The sequence below is a fragment of the Hipposideros armiger genome, unplaced genomic scaffold (genome assembly GCF_001890085.2).
Source record: "Hipposideros armiger isolate ML-2016 unplaced genomic scaffold, ASM189008v1 scaffold_163, whole genome shotgun sequence".
NCBI lineage: Eukaryota > Metazoa > Chordata > Mammalia > Chiroptera > Hipposideridae > Hipposideros > Hipposideros armiger.
Window position 1 is genome coordinate 2,316,552 of NW_017731513.1, and position 18,089 is coordinate 2,334,640.

Sequence of the window (18,089 nt, forward strand, 5' to 3'; positions counted from 1 at the left end):
AAAACATAAATTAAGCCAAATCATCTGTAGACAGTGCTGGCTGCACTCACATTTTTAATAATGCTTGTCTGGCTTTTGTGTAAGAGTGGAAAGTGAATTGCAAGAAAAAGACACAGGACACCGGGCCTGGTGTGCCTGTCCAGGTAGACAAGTCATATTGGCTCGAAGGGGACACCTGAATCAAGTTCATTTTCATATTATAAACCAAAATAATTTCCATAGTTTTAATTTTGTCAGAGGATATAATTTTCCTATAGAGCCATTCTATAAGCCAAATAGAGAATGGGTCAACATTTTCTTGTCATCATTGTTGCTGTGTATCTGATCCATGAAAGGGTTAGATGCAGATCAAGTTAAGAAATAACTTCTGAATTTGAAACTTTCTCTAATAAAGGAAGGAATATTTCTAATGAATGAAGTTTCCTTAATTACTTGCAAGGGGCAGTTACTTAGTGTGCAGATACAGTCACTTCATTTGAATCATGAATTTTTTAACATGTTAGGATGTGTAATGACTAAATTATCACCTTAATGTCCTTATCCTCAGACTACCCCAAATGTAGTAACCGGAATATCAAAATTTCTAAAGGTCTAATATTTCTCTAAAATGGTTATAAAAAGAAAGAAGAGAACTGAATATGGGACAAACTAAAAGGCTTATTTGATACACCACTGGTGTTTACCTGAAGTCGCTAAACCTTGTGTTTTGCAGGGAAATCTTGCTGTGTGTCTGCTCACTTAGTCACAGAGTGAAACCAGGCCTCAGTGATGTTAGACAGAAATTATCCAAACACTCATACGGGGTGTCTACTCTATGCCCTTTACAGATCTGGGGTAACTACAGATGGTCACTTCCGCCCAACTCTGCATCTCCCAAACAGGGCAGACTGGAAATGGGGGGTCTGTGGGGTCCTCATCTCCAGCTCCCTATGCTGCAGAGGGGGAGGGCATCTCTGAAAATGAATTCCAAGTAGGTAGGTCTTTGGATAAAACACATTCCTTTTGGGATCTATAACCACAGCTAAATTCGTTCGGCAAAGCTATCATTAATGAACCAAAGAGACTAAAGTCACGGAAAAGAGTCAGCAGGACTGGGCGGCACTTTTCTCTTGCACATCGTGTTTTTTTTCCTTTCGTCTTCCATTAGAAATGTTGCCTTTTAAAAAAAAAATCTGATTACCAGGACTGTGTATTAACTCTTTTGTCTTCAAAGAGGATTTTGCTTTAAATGTGGAAGTGTGTGCTCTATATTTGACTTCCTGTCAGTCCCAGGTTTGATGGTTCAGAAGCTGATGCTTCCTACCTGCTACTCTTGCCCATGAACCTGTGGCCCAGAGGCAGCAAAGCAGGACAGCTGGCAGGTGCGCACAGCATGTGTGATGCCAGCAGGGGTCCCCAGCCCCTCCCTAGCATGTACATGATGGAATTTTTTAGACACATGTTGAGCAAAGTCAATTAAGTGAACTAATATAACTTTAAAATACTTTTTTTTCCTATTAACCATTCCTAGAAATCATAATGAAATTTATCATGTTGCTCTTGGTAATTTTTAAATAGTATTTTTTTCTATCACAGGATAGCCACAAAACAGCTATTTATAATCTCATAAACAACAGAGGTCTGCTATAGAGAATCTTTTTTCAAAAGGCAGCATTTTTTCACAAAGCAAATTAAAAAAATGAAAAAAGTGATGTCATCAAATATTGTTTAAAATAATGTTATAGGAAAGCATAGTTTTTTCTGGCTGAAAAATAAATTATAAAAGCAGACTAATTTGGGGTTTATGTCTTCAGTGGCTAGTTACATAATCAATAATTGGTTTGGACAGATATTAGTCACTTAGTTGAATGGTACTAATGGCTCACAAACTACAATGACCAGTTTAATTTCTGGACCTGTTGTCCCGAGTTTAGGGAAGCTACTTAATGTCTCTAAATTTCCATGCCCTTATTCTGGAAATGAAAATTTAGAATTGTCAGCATCTTTGAACAAAGAAAAATGTTGAAGGGCTTGCACAATCTAATTTTAAAACATAGTAAAGCTACTGTAAGCAAGACGTTATGGTATTAAAGTAAAGATAAAAATATAGATCAATAGGATAGAATACTTGAGAAAGAAAAAAACAATATATATATATATGTATATATAATTGATTTTCCAAAAAAGGTACAAAATATTTCAATGGGGAAAATTTAATCTTTTCAAAATGTTTCTGGAACAGTTGGATATACAAAAAGAAAACCCTTAAAGCTCATGCCATATCATGTACGAAAATTAAAGTGAAGTAGCTCATAGACCAATATATTAGAGTGCAAGTATAAAACCTCTAGGTGAATAAAAGAAAAATTATTGGTGACCCTGAATTAGCCATTTGTTTTTTTAATATAGGGTAAAAAAAAAAACAAATCAGAAAAAAATGACACTTAGGACCTCATTATTAATTATACCTTTTCATGATAGGAACACTCAACAAAGTAACAGTAGAATAAAAGTACTAAAAGAAGAAACATAATAAAAACCATATATGAAAAACCCTCAGTGATCATCTGTGGGTGATAGACTGATTCTGACCCTGTGCTCTGAGGTCAGGAACAAGGTGAGGACGCCCACTCTGACCACTTATATTCAGCATCTTACTGAAGTCCTAGCTGGAGCAATTAGACAGGAACAAAGAGAAAAGGTATCTTGTTTTGGAAAGAATGAATTAAAACTGCCTTTGTTCAGAGATGACATGATTTTATATATGGAAAACCCTACAGAATCCACAAAAAAAACGTGGTTAAAACTAATAAACAAATTCAGTAAAGTAGCAAGATACAATGTCAACATGCAAAAATCAGTTGTGTTTCTATATGCTAATAAGAAACAACCCACAAAAGATATTAAGGTAACAATTCCATTTACAATAGCATCAAAAATAGTAAAATACTTAGAAAATATCCAGAGAAGTGAAAGACATGTGCCATGAAATTTACAAAACATTGCTGATGGAAATTTAAAAACACATAAATAAGTGGAAGGCATCTCACATTCATGAATTGGATGACTTAACATCCTGAAGATGCCAGTATACCCAAGTGATCCACAGACTTAATGCAACCCCTATCAGTATTCCAATGACAGTTTTGCAGAAATAGAAAAACTCATCCCAAAATTCACATGAGATCTCAAGGAATCTCAAACAGCCAAGAAAGAAAAAATCATTTAGAAAAAGAACAAAGCTGGAGGGCTCATGCTTCCTGATTTCAAAATGTACTACAAAGCTACAGTTACGGAAAAAGAAACAAAATACAAAATAATGTAGGACTGGCATAAAGACAGACATAGGGACCAATGGAACAGAGTCCAGGAATAAACCCTCACAAAGATTTTCTAATGATTTTTGACAAGGTAGCCGAGAGAATTCATCAAGGAATAAACAGTCTTTTCAACAAATAGTTCTGGGAAAATGCGATATGCACAAGTAAAAGAATACAGTTGGATGCTTACCTAACACCATATCCAAAAATTAACTCAAAACGGATCCATGACCTATTTTGACACCTAATGCTATAAAACTCTTAGAAGAAAATATAGAGTCAACGCTTCATGACATTATTTTTGACAATAATTTCTTGGATGTGACACCTAAGGTACACGCAATAAAAGGAAAAACAGGCAAATTGAACTTCATAAAAATCTAAAATATGTGTACATCAAAAGACTTTTATCAACAGAGTGAAAAGGTAACCCACAGAATGAGTGAAAATATTTTCAAATCACATACTGATAAGAGATTAATATCCAAAATGTAGCAAACTTCTAAAACTCCAAAACTAAAAAGTCAACCCAATTCAAAAATGAGCAAAGGACTTGAACAACATTTCTCCAAAGCAGAAATACAGATGGTCAACAGGCTCATGAGAAGATGCTCAGGGTCATTAATCGTTAGGAAAATGCAAACCAAAGCCATAGTAGATATCACTTCCCATCCATTAAAAAAACCAATAAAGACAGACAGACACACACACACCACACACACACCTCACACACACACTCACACATCCTTTCTCACATACACACATACACACATCCTCTCCCCCACACACACACACACGCACACACGCACACATCCTCTCACATACACACACACATATATCCTCTCCCCCCCCACACACACACACGCACACACACATCCTCTCACATACACACACACACACACATCCTCTCACATACACATACACACATACACACACACACATACATACACACACACAAAATACCAAGTGCTGCTGAGCATGTGGAGAAACTGGCATGCTGTGCACTGTTGGTTGGAATGTATTGGGTTGTTGGAAAAGCCATGACGTATTTTTTCTATGTTTTTCGTTGCAAAAATGCATCATGACTTTTCTGACAACCCAATAAAATGGTGCAGACTGGGGTAAACAATCTTGTTTTCATCCAACTTATCACAAAATACTGAATAGCTGGAGTGTTTAGAATACTTTGTGGCAAATAAATCTGCATTTTTGAACACGAGGCTGCCACAAAACCAAGATGACCTATTAGGACTTCATGTGACATGAGGACACGAATCTGTGAGGAGGTTGCTTTGGAAACATTAGGACTCCATCAAAATGAAATGGGAAAAGGGGACAGCCACATACCCTAGCTGTGCCTATAAAAAGAACAGAAAACACTCAGGAAACTCTTACGCAGGTGTGTCACTTTCTGAGTAATGCTTCAGTTCTTCAGGGTTCGGGAAATGAGAAGATTAAATCTAGTAATTCTAAGGGGCCTTAACTAGAATGTAGTGGTTGTCCATAAATGTTTATGGAATGAACTTCATATTGATAACAGTGGTTAAAATTAGCATTTAGAATTCCTTAAATATTACGAACAATATGGTGCTGGTTAATATTTTAGTACGAGATACGCTTCCTTTTGACAGTCAACTCAAGCTCTATACAAATGGTGTTTGGCTGTGTCGACGGTGCCATCTGTCTAGAAAGCTATAAAACCAAGATCCTGACTACTTATGGTCATAAATAATGCAGGGGCACTTCTTCTAATAGAGAAAAAGTACTTTAAAACATATCTGAGAGAGTCAGGTGCACGGGAATATGGTGATAAAGTTACCTTCTTGAAGTACCTTAGGGAGGTAGAAAAGGTTGTTGTTGTTTTTTAAGAATTTTTTTTTATCTTAACAGTTAGTGGAAAAAAAAAAACCCTAAATTTATTTTGCACTTATGGGTTGGCATCAATATGTTACTAATTCCATCTACAAACTGGTAATGGTTGTACCTATTCTGTCTACTTCACAGGACTATTTTAAAGAAACAGATGAGAGTAAAATGATGTATTTTATAAATTTTAAGGTGCAATATATATTGTGATTGAACTGTGATCATGTTTACTTCTGGGTTCAATGGAAATGGCAAAATATTTTCTCCTTTCAGCTCTCTGAATAACTTATATCTCTTCTTCTCTGAAACACCATATAAAATTTTTATAGACCATACATTCTACTTATTATTATGAAGTTGGATTTGGATTAGCATCAGTATAAGTCTGTTTAGCTCCTCTACATTGCATGAGATCAGGGACCATATTTATCCATCTCTGTAGGAAGGACAATTTCACACAAATGACAACATGTTTTATAAATAAGTGTTCAATGTTTTTTGATTAAATTTATTATCTAAGCAAGCCAAAACCATAACAGAGAGAAGACATTTGAAATAAGTTTCTTGAAAACATTTGAAAGAGCCAGGTAAAGAGTGTGGTGTGTGAACATGTTATAGAATTTTTTATTAAGTGGTATTTCCATCCTGAACAAACTAAAGACATGAGTGAAGGTCTAACAGACTGGAGAGCTGAGTGACTCTGCCCCATGGCGAATGGCAGAGTCACACAGTTCTCACTCACCCAAACACAAAGGCTCTCTGAAAATAGGTGGCCTGGCGTGCTTGGCCCTGCAAGAATGTTACCCTATGATTAAGGCATGAAAAAAAAAAGACTGCATAACAAAGAATTCTAAAGATAGTTGGCTCTTAACCAGTGACCATTAAAAGTTTTTAAATTAATACAGGATATTGAGCCCATTAGCAATTGCTGCTTGATGAAATTATCAATTTTAAATATAGTCATGGTGAATAATTTCATTCACCATTTCCAAATCAATGTGTCTTTCACTTTTTTAAGTGACTCTGTTTTAAGTACCACTTTTTTAAACAGCATAAGGAAAAATAAATGACATTGACATTTTAGACATTTTTATTCTCTAAATCTGTTGATACATGACTACTTAAACGTGCACACAAAGTGTCTGACTGAAATGTATAGATACTGATATTTAATAAAATTCATTCTTATTCCTGCGACTGACTTAGTTATTGTAATTTTCAATCTCCAAACAACTGATTTTAAAAAGCAGTTATTAAAATGGTCAAATTATTTGAATTCTGATTTTGATTTTATCACTGACCTGCAATACACAGAGAAACACACACTTTTTAGGTCTTGTGTGCATTTTTGAAATGTGATAATAATGGTAAAGGGTGAGCTTTCAGCAAAGGAGGGGATACACGTACGGTAGGCATACCGTTTGACCTGGGAGAGGTGCACGCCTGCCACCAGGGGTCACCTGTTCCATTCAGGTGTTCAGGGAGGCCTGACTTCTCAGGAAATGTCGTAAAAGCATGTTATTCTTTTTTTTTTTAAGATTTTTTTTTAATTGGGGAATTGGGGGGATGGGAACAGTGCTAGGGAATTGGGGGAAGGGGAACAGACAAGTTGCTGTCCTTTTGTTCTTCAATCTAGTTGTGGAGGACGTTGCTTCACTGGCCCAGGTTGGCACCATCATTGCGCTCTTCCCTGGCGAGGCAGATCAGTCGCCGGCTTCTGGACGGCCGCTCACTGCGGCTGCTGGCTACATACAGTAGCCCATGGCAACCCACTGCCACAGGGACTGCAGCCTAAGCCGTCGCCGGCAACTCACGGCAGCCCAGCTGCAAGTTGAGCTGTTGTTCAGCATCTTAGCTGTGGAGGGCAGTGTCACTGGCCCTCATATGTGGGATCCGAACCAGGGTCCTCTGGCATCCCAAGCGAATTCTTAACCATCGTGCCACTCGGCCGGCCCCAAGGCATGTTATTCTCTAAAATGACAATGTCTTTGGAGGCAGCACAGGACAGGCCATGTGGAATCCCAAAGAAACTTTCTAGGACTTGTCCAAAGGTGTTAACAAGTTATCAGAAGCAAGCCTCTTCCCCGAGAAGGGCTCAGAATTCTCCTGCAAAGCCAGACGGGTCTGCGTGGTTGTTTGTGACACTGTATGACTCACGGCACACAATCAGGTGCTCCGGGAAAGACCGTGCAGACGTCAAACCGCCCAAAGCAGCAGTGGATTTCTGTGACGTGCCCATCATGCTTACCTGAGAACTTCCTAAGGAACTGAGATTTTTACGGGGAATAAAAATGCACAACACCAGCTCAACTTTACAGTCCATTTTAACAAGTGCCAAGTTCCAGGCCTGGTTCAGCTGCTTTGCTCTTGGCCTCAAAATTAATAAAAAAAGGAAACTTTACAACTGAGCAGGCACTATTTTTCTTTTTTATAGGACTTATGAAAAGCAGGATTACTGAGTCTTTTTAAAGTACCTTGAGGAGCACCTGTTTATGACATTTATTATCTGCGAGGCTGCATATGGGCATGTGGGCATGGATCCGTAAGAAGTATTCTCCCACCTTCCAAGACCCTACAGATGCATTTAAAAAGAAGCAGGCAGTACCGTCGTTCCCTGGTATCCACGGGTGGTTCCAGAACCTCACAGATACAAAACCCACGGATGCGCACATCCCTTACAGAAGATGGGCGGGGTTTGCATACAGCTTACCCAGCGCTCCCTCCATGTTAAGTCATGTCGAGGTCACTTACAATACCCAATGCAGCGCAAAGGCTGAGTAAACCATTGTCACGCTGTATTGTTCACAAGGAAAAAAGTCTGTACGTGCTCAATGCACACGCAGCCCAAGACCGTAGGACTAACTACAAAACCCATGTCAGGGCCGGCCAAGTGGCGCGATGGTTAAAAACAGGCTTGGAATGCCAGAGGGCCCCGGTTCAGATCCCACATATGAGGGCCAGTGACACTGCCCTCTACAGCTAAGATGCTGAACAACAGCTCTCCCTGGAGCTGGGCTGATGTGAGTCGCCGGGGATGGTGTAGGCTGCAGCCCCTGTGGCAGTGGGTTGCCATGGGCTACCATGTGTAGCCAGCAGCCAGCGTGAGCAGCCAGCAGCTGCAGTGAGCGGCCGTCCAGAAGCCGGCGACTGATCTGCCTCGCCTGGGAAGAGCGCAATGATGGGGCCACTTGGGCCAGTGAAGCAACGTCCTCCACAACTAGACTGAAGAACAAAACGACAGCAACTTGTCTGTTCCCCTTCCCTCAATTCCCCAGCACTGTTCCCATCCCCCCAATTCCCCAATAAAAATCTTTAAAAAAACAACAAAAAAAACCCCATGTCAGCAACAACCAACTTCTTCATCATATTTTTAATCCACGGTTGGTTGAATGCAGAATGTGGAACATGGGCATGGGACCCGTGGACACGAAGGGCTGACTGCATGTGACAAAGGGAGCTGGCAGCACGGGTGACTTTGCAGGTGAGATGGGGGTGACCAGAGGTGGAGAAGTTAATTCACCAAAGCTGGAGATTGTGTGGTATTTTCTTAAAGGACGCCAAAGGCTGTAATAGCCTAAGAGAGAGGAAAAATATAGCCAGGTAGGTGCCCTCACATATCAGAGTGCACTGGTGGAAAGGAATTATATGTAACAGCGCTCTCCTTTCTTATGTAGGGTTTTTAATACTGAAAGTATATTAATATTTATTAACACATTTGGCCCTCACCTGTAACTATATATACTCACATACCTATGTCCATACATACCTATAAAATGAATATACAGAGGCTGCCAAAAAAATGTATGCACATTTTAAGGAAGGAAAAAACTGTTAAAATTGTGATACTCAATATATACTGATAACAAAAGATGAATACAAGTCACATTTGACTTCTGCAACTACAAGAGGTGCTCAAAGTGGTTCCCATCAGCATAATTTAATACAGTTTTTTTCTTTCTTAAAATGTGTACACATTTTTTTGGCACCCTCTGTACATATATTCATTTTCACATGTCCATATATTATATTACAGATAATATATGCGTTTTGGGGGTACACAGTTTCAGGGTAGTAGGAAGCAGTGAAGAGATTATAATCTGAAGACAGAATATGGCCCTTTAATCTGCTTCACTGTTTCCTGGTTGTCCCTCCATGGGAACATCCTGCTGTCCATTGGCCTCAGTTTTATCATCAGTAAAAAGTGAGTAGTAATAACTAAATGAATTCATGAAGGGATCAAATGCAAGTTTAAGAAAAGCACAAACTGAGACAACATCTGACCTTCGTGTTCTGGGGCACTGACTGCATCATCAATTCATTCATTCATTCATTCATCAATTCATTCATTCATTCATTCATTCATTCATTCAAATAATCACAATTATTTTATTTTTGTGCTGCATGCTTTCTATGTGCCACGTATTGTCCTGAGAAGTAAAAATCCCAAGCTGAGCCAGGCACGTTCTCTTCTCCAAGAACCTTACGTCTAAGCAGATCGCACTCGTTTGACATGCTTACAGGTGCATCCTGGGTCCCTCCCACGATGGGTGTGCAGACTCAGCCTCAAATCTGCCCCCTTAGCCAGCTGCGTCCATCCAAACACTGTGAGCCGAACCAGGGAAGGTCCCTACTTGTGGTGACAGCTGTGATGGCCGCACTGAGTCGACGTTTCACAGGCACTAAATCTCATCGTGCCCGAGCCAGAGGTCAGGGCAGCCTCCTGGTCCCATAAAAACGGGTTCCGTGCCAAGGAGAGGGCCAGGTGACACGGTCCAGGTCTTAGGTCTTCAAACACATTTTCTGAAGTTAAACACAGACTTACTAAATCTACTTGACAGAAAAGGGAAAACAAGTTACACTGAGAGAAGCGCAAACCATGGCTCTCCTCAGAAACAATAAAACATAAGTAATTGGAATTGGAAATACAGCCCAAAATGTGTACAGCGAGCCAGAGGCTGACCGAGATTCAGATGCTAATGTCTGGTGTTCATGACTGGGTCATGACCTCCCCCCACACGTTCCATCCTTCTGTCCCCAACCCGTGGGACCCTTAGTTTTGCTTCCCCTGGGTCCTCTCCGCTCGCCCAAAGTCAGGCAGGAACAGGCTACCACATTACTCACATTAAGATAATTTCCTCTTCTTGAGATGTATCGGAGGTAGTTTGCAAAGTAACAAATTCAATTACCACATATCTTGCTTATTTTCCATCTTTTAATTTGTATATTTGTCAAGGCCAACTTCCTCAGATCCATTTCTCGGAAATTGAATTTTTTCTGTTGGGAAGAAAATCAGCCCCCTGGTGATCTATCGTTGAGGTTCTGTGCTTTCCTGGGAATCTGCAGAGGCTCCGCCAGGCTGCTTGGATGGGATAACAGAACACGCCCCTTGGCCTCCGAATCTGTAATGCAGCCATGTCTGCAGGACCACCTGCACACCTGAAGTGCAAGGAGGCATTTCTCATCGCGCTGCAAGCTCAGGTGTTTGGAGTCGGGCTGCGGAGGTAGTTCCCTTCCACCCTGCACATCCCTGGCCAACAGGTGGTGACAGGTGACTTCAGGACACCTGTGTGGCCCAGCCAGTCAGGCTTCCTGAAGACCTAGGTGCTGAGAGAGAGAGGGGAAAGCTTCCCTACCCAAACATCTGCGTACTGGAATTGTTTTATTGCATTGTTTGAGGAACGTACCCCGGGATCCTTTGTTATGTTTTATGTGTAGCTTCAAGTGCAAGAATACAATGCTCTATTGTGCATTACAACCTGGTATTTTCATTTCATGCATTTGACTTTAAAGATAAAGTTTTTTCATCTGTGTATGATTAATATTACATAAAAACATTAGACAATGTAGTTTATTAAAACTGTGTTCCTAGTATAACATCTAATACATTTTAAAAATGCTACCATAAAATGTTTAGATGGCTGCATTTTGTATTTTCCATTACTCAATCCTAAATTTGTTAATTTCTTATGCACACAAATTGAAAGTGTTAAAATAATAATTACAAAATATAGATTTTAAAATATATCACATTTTGCAAATTATTTGTAAATTGTTGATTAACATAAAATGGCTATCTATAGCAATTTGTCATCACATGAAAAAATTTCATAATCTACACAGTCTTGAGAAAAATAATCGTACACATTTTATTTTAAATATGAGGCAAAAAAGGAATAGATTGCTTTTATGCATGCAGAATTTTAAATACAAACTGCAAATTATTCAAAGCATAATGAAATCCTGGTACTGTTAATGATATCAATTTTCAGAAAAGGTTTAACTGAGGACCTGGGAAGTCTTATATTTCACTTTGCCCTTGAACAGCTAAATATGCATTCCAAGTTCTAAATGTCTTGTTCTCCATCGCCCTTCCAATGTGAGTTACCCTTTGATGGATGGAGTCAATTCAGGAAGCAAACTATTTGACCCAGGTAATCTACACTTTCCTCCCATGCAGAAACCGTTGCCCGGGGGCGTCTCCAGGCTGCTCTTTCCTTTTTCTATTTATGCCAGATAATCAGAGAGTGAGAAGGCAGGATACGAAAATTAAACAGAGGTCACACGGGTAGATATCTGCGGGAGATGGACGTAGCGTGGGGTGTAAGATTTGTGCGCATGCTCATCTGAGTGGGAGTGAACGCAGGGCACTGTGTTTGTTTTCTGTCCTGGTTCATCAGGGTTTCCAAGCTCACACGCTGAGCAGTCTCCCAGGGCAGGTCACTTGATGATGTTGGCGTTAAGTACTACACCTTGGAGGGGGCTTTAAACATGTCCCCAGCTCCGTTTCGGACACCCCCCCCCCATCCCTCTCCCCTCACTTCCCCATGATTTCTACAAAGGACAGAATGGAACATCAGAGACCTCCCAGAGGTTTTGTAGTGATCAATTGTAAAGATACAAGATGCTAAGGGGAAAGGTTATTTCACACGGTTTCTTGCTAAAGTCTCCTCTGTACTTACAGATGCAATAGCTTTTTTTTTTTCAAAATGGTGGAATAGCATTGCTTGTTTTATATTTAGCATTCCTATATTTAAATAAACTGCAATAGAAAAAAGGATTCCTGGGTGACAGACCTGCTCACTTCTTACCATGTACCCTGGCAGACAGATTTCTGTCCAGGCTAAACGAGTGATTGCTGTCTATCAGTCAACGGCAGCAATGGGGCATCTCACTAGTCGGCATCTGAGATCAGCCCAAAGCTGATGTATTCAATCCCCAATCAAAAACAGCTAATGCTCACTAGAGGTCAAGTTCATTTATCACAGTTAGAATGTAAGTACAGAGCTAGTTCACAAATTAATCAGTGGCGGTGCCTGTATATAGTATTCTGTTGGGAGTCCACACTGCAAAGCAATTTAAAGGTAGTCTATGATGGGGGGTTTTAACTTCTTGTGAGGGAAGAAGTCCTTTTTTCTGAACAAGAAACTCTCCCACAATTAAACAAAAAGTCATCTGTTTGATTGTAGCACAGGTTGATAACCCGAGACCCAGCCCCCATGACAAGCCATCCAGTCACCCACGTTCTGTGGTGGTGGCCGCTGATTCCCTCTTGAACGACAAACCCCGGACTCCCCAGAGCACAGCTGGAACACACCAAGATTCCGGACTTCGTAAACAAAATATCTGAAGCTGGAACCCTAGGACTCAAACTAACCAGCTTTCCTATCGACCTGACACCCAGCTGAGTTTCTGCAGTGGGCACAAAGCCTGTCCCCGGTGTCCCTTAGTGGGGACCTGCAGTGGGTGACTTTGAAAGGCGCTCCTTCCGTCTCAGACACTAGGACTCTTTGGAGGTTTGCTCTTAGCGTGGCGTCGCTTACCGGGCTGGTGACTTTCATCCTTATGTGTCCTTCTCAGCGGAAGCCTGGGTGCGGTTCCCCACTTTTTCACTGCGTTACAAGATGGATGTGATAAAGACGCCATCGTGGGAAACGACAATGACTGAAAGTGCCTCTCAGTGCAGGGAGGCACATTGGTCTGGAGAGCTACAGACCTGTCCCTTCCAGAAGGATCGGTGTTCCGAGCCATCCAAGGACAGAAGAGGTGACATGCATAGGTGCTTTATGTCACAGAATCTATCCATCACTTGCACTTAAACTTCTGTCTTAAAGCATGCAAGTTTATAAACTAGGTTTTTAAAATGCCACAGTTTGAAAAATGTGTTGAAGGTAGAGCCAAAACAATGGTCTCTGATGTAATTCTACATAATATACTGTCAAGTAGTTAATTTAAAAATACAGGTGTGATTAATATGGAAGGCAAAATGTGGTTATTGGGTCCATTACTGCCATTAAAATACTCTCAATGCCGTATCTCCTCAGCGGGAATCAAATCGTTTTGGTAGGAGAATAAATAAATAATACATAAATAAATAAGAAGTCATAATAAATAATACATATTCACGCAGATTCATGTGATGATTACGAAACCAGCTATTGTGGGCTTGCCTTCTCCTGGGACTTGCAAGTGCGAAGGGCAGAGTGGAGCAGGGAGATGGCTTCCTTCGGTAGGCCCTGCGAGGCCAGGGTTAGGTCTTGTTCTGTTCACTGACATAGCCCCCAAAATAGAGCAATCACAAGCAGTGGCAGGAACTCAAAAATATTGTGGTATGAAACCAAAAATATGTTTGTAGAAAACTCACATAGTAATAGATAGAGACAAGCAGCATATAGAGGTCTCCCCACACGTGTCTGTGAAGATCCTTCTGGAAGTGGAAACACCACTCACTCAAACGACACTGAGCATTCATTCAAGCGGTATTTATCAAGCACCTACTATGTGCCCAAACTATGCTGGTGCTGGATTGAAACAGAGAGCGTGTTACATGCAGGCAGTACTCTCACGGAAGTTAGTCTGACAGGGGATACAGACAAGCAAAGAGGAAATGATAATGTGTTTCTATAAGTTCTATAAAAATAAAACGTTTCTGTGTGATTCCCGCGCTCGCTCGTGGCTCAGCCTAGTCTGGGTGGAGGGTTCAGTCCATGCTTAGCACTAGAGATGTTACTTCTCCTTTTTGTAAATACGCATTCAATTACTTGTTACTCCCATCGTGTCCAGCCCGAGACTTTGTCACCATAACTGGATGATGGTAAAGTCCCTGTGGCTTAAGTTAAGGAGTCCGAACCACCGCCAGCCCCACACAGGACCGGAAGGCCTCCTGAAGCAGGCTGGTCTCCCTCCCCACAAGGACGCGAGCTCAGGCCTGAGTTACCTACTGGTTTCATCCGTAAAGCTCTCTCCACGGTGCCCCTGACAACAAAGGGGATGGTCTCGTCCGCCAGACGTGTCTGCATCTAGGATAGCACATCTCAAACAGCCGACGGGGCACTTTCAGACACATCAGTCGTTTAGCAACACTCCAGCCCAAAACGCCGTGGGGGCTCTGCAGGAGAGCCGCACAACTGGCCTCAGGTTTGCCAGAAGGCTGTACGTGAGCAGCAAACACACCTGACCTGATTCCCTGTGGAAACCCTTTGTCATGAGAAGGAAGGATTTCTGAATGACAGCAGGAGACGAAGCGATGACTCGACACTAAAGGGAGAGAGACGTGAGGCCGACTTCACACAACTACACCTGGGCCTGGCACGGCTTCAGGGGCCTCAGCCTGTCTACACTGCGGCCTCGGGGAAGCTTTCACCCAGGAGCTCAGGTGAGTGCTCAGGAGGTTGGGGGGATACTCCAGCCCCTCAGTTCAATGCCTGAGATTCTGTTATCACAGATCCTGGGCCCAGGCTAGGAGAAGAAATAATATTGCTCATCAGAATTTACACATCAATAGGATTATAAAAAAGAAAGTATCAGTAACATTCTTCACTAAGGATGCCATCGTTATTCAGAAGTTGCTTTCTCACCATCAGCCCCTTTGATGCAGCGACTCCATTAATTCAGGTGGCAGTTATTATTGCCCCCAATTTTACCAGTGACAAAATCAAGGGTAGAAGTTATTTTTCTCCTGAAGGCCACAGACGTATAACTGGAAAGCCGGGACCAGAATTCCAGTGTTTGTTCCGTGGTCTGGTGAAAAGCTCTGTTTTTACTGGTCAGGCTGTGAGCTCCTCGGAGGAAGGGGTCAACACGTGTCCCTCTCACCACGGGAATCTAGCACCGTGCTTGGAACTCTCAAGTCTAATCAATGTTGCTAAGGTAATGATTACAGAGTAAAGCGACAATGAGCTATCATCGCTGAAGTAATTTCTTCTTTGTCATGAAAGGGAGTGGCATTCTACCACTAAATTCTGCTACAGTTTTTCATTGAAAACAGATCCCTCCTGAATACACAATGGTCATATGTGGTTTGTGGTAACTGGCATTCATTTCCTTATCCTGTAATTCAGTAGAAAGCACCTGTGTGAGTGATAGAACTTTCTTTTTATTACAACAGTAAGAGCTTCAGCTTCTACTTCTAAGGTGTTCCGAAACAGCCACTGGTCTACCCACTGGATCCTCATCTGTCTCCACCCCATAAGCGGTGATCAGCGCCCCCAAATGGTGCGTGAATCAGTAACGACGACCGACGACTTCTATCTGATGCACACGGCACACGTACGGATGGGTCTTTCTAGAAACCCGAGCCTGCTCTGGAAATCACACATATGGATGAAGACGTGATTGCAAAATCTCTCTTGTGAAAAACACTTCTTGTCACAAGAATGTTTAAACACTGAACTCTCGATGGAAGTTTAAATGACATGTAATTAACAAAAGTCAAGCTCTGGAGATGAGCTTAGAAACATGCGTGGAGAGCATGCAACAGAGCCCGTGTCGCCTTTCTTGTCCCACAAATGCTTATGGAATGCTTCCCGCACCAGCACTCAGCCCTGCAGACAGACGCGCCAGTGAGCAAGATAAACAACCGCTCTACCCGCTCGGCGCTCGCATCCTATCAGGGGCAGAGAGCAGCACACAGGACGATAGATAACCAGACAATGGGACGTGCTAGGGAGGCAGCTACGCAAGTAAGGGGATGGGGGGCACGGGGTGAGGGGGACATGGCAGATGGGTCGTCAGTCCTCCGTGCGGGGTCCCACTGGGGACAGGTGGACCAGGGACAGTGCCAGCGTGTGAGGCTCCGTCTGCCCAGACTCTGTGCCATCAGGATGCTGGGAGATGGAGAAGGACTGACGGTGGGCGGCCCTGAGGTCTTACACACACTTTGAACATAAGCCCTCGCGAGATCCTGAAGCAGGAAGGGCATGGACAGAGCCGGCACCCCGGCTTCTCCTCGTCCTGTTCACCTTTGGAATCGCAGTTTCCTCATCAGTCAAACAAGGTTGGCCCGAACGCTCGCTCTCTTAGATTCCTTCTAGCTTTCATGGTCACTGGCTCTTACTACAACATGAAGTAAGGTTTGTGAAATAGTACAATGTGCCTTTGAGGCACAGGTGAAAAAACAAACAAACAGTGAACAAAAACTGTGCCTGAAAGGGCAGTAAGATCCTGCCCGACAGGAGGTACACACTTTGCATGTAGTTTTCTGTGTCCCTAAAAATAAAACCAGTCCTTATCAATTTACTTGAAAAATACATACCCAGAACATAACTCATTTCATGCATTTAAATCCTCCCCATTCGTATCTCTTGTTACTTAAACAATTTAGGTTGTAACTTCAAGTCTATTGATTTGTTTTTCCCTCTGACAGGGCTCTTATAAGCCCAAAATGATTCATCTCCTCACAGTGGAAATATTTCCATATTCACGACGAAATGCCACAGAAGACCAAAAAAATCAATAGAGCAATTCCTGTTTGGTGAAATTCTTAATAAGAAATATGACTCAATTTTAAGTGTATGATATTTACAGTCATTAACGGACGCTTTATCACAGAAGTATTATGGTGCCTGTTAAGGACTGACACATGTCTTCGTTTAAAACAGCTTTTTAGAACCTAATTGTCTGCGCCTGACTGTCTCATAAGCATATGTTATATCCTTAAATACCATGTCTGCCTGTGGGGCGACAGAAAGGGTAAGTCAATAATTATTGAATATTCTAGAAGTCGTATACACCTTTTATCAGTTATTCATAATGAAAAAATTATTAAGAACAAGAGGCCAAGTAGTATTAGGTAAAGGTGGGATTAACCAAAAATTACAAAAATAGTTAGTCTAAGAAATCACCATTTCTGGATCATGAAAATCACTTAGCTGAAGCCCCAAAGAGAACAGTCAGGTTCAGGGTCTTTATCCTTCCCAGAACTGGGAGCGATGGGACACGGGGGTCACATCAGAGTGACAGCCCACCTGCTGAGGACGGAGTCACCTGGACCCCATTATTCACTAAGGTTTTTCTAAAACAGAACCACCAACTGCTCTGGTCTCAGCCTTTCGCTCTGAGGAACTGAAGCAGCATCAAAATTTCAGGCTTTCCTTTCCCCCAGGCTCCACGGGCAACCAAGCAATAAAGCTATCTATTTCCTCACTGGTATGAGCTACGGCAGCCCCGCCAGAGCTATGCAGTTAGGTACTGTTTCACTTACTTGGAGTTTCAGATAATTTTAGTTCTCCTCTTGAAAAGGTAAAGTGTTATAAAAAGATAAAGGACTAGTCACATAATAGGTATTAACACTAGCACTGTTGAAATGGCCCCAGGACACGTGCCACCCGGGGGAATTCTGACCACTTTCAGGACGTCTGGAAGCATCAGTGAGCCTATCTGCTGGGTCAGGGCCGTGTCCTCCCCAGCTGTGTTCTGCAGGGCTCACAGGGCAGCCCACCTTTATCCCTCCCACGCTCCGTCACGTCATCCCCCCCGCTCCGTAAGGGCTGTGGAGGGTCTGTGATATTAAATGCAAAGATTCCTCAAAGGTGGAAATGTGTCTAAATGGTTTTACAGATATAGCCCCAGCAGCAGAGTGGTGCTTGACACTTAGTACAGGCTTCTCAGATTAGTGTGTGTGTGTGTGTGTGTGTGTGTGTGTGTGTG

At 42.0% G+C, this 18,089-nt stretch overlaps 1 protein-coding gene across 1 annotated transcript in view; it reads right to left on the reverse strand.

The window, feature by feature from the left end:
- The window catches only part of MMP16 (matrix metallopeptidase 16), a 451,752-nt gene that overhangs the window by 383,071 nt on the left and 50,592 nt on the right, over positions 1-18,089 (reverse strand). The gene's annotated exons all lie outside the window — the stretch shown is intronic.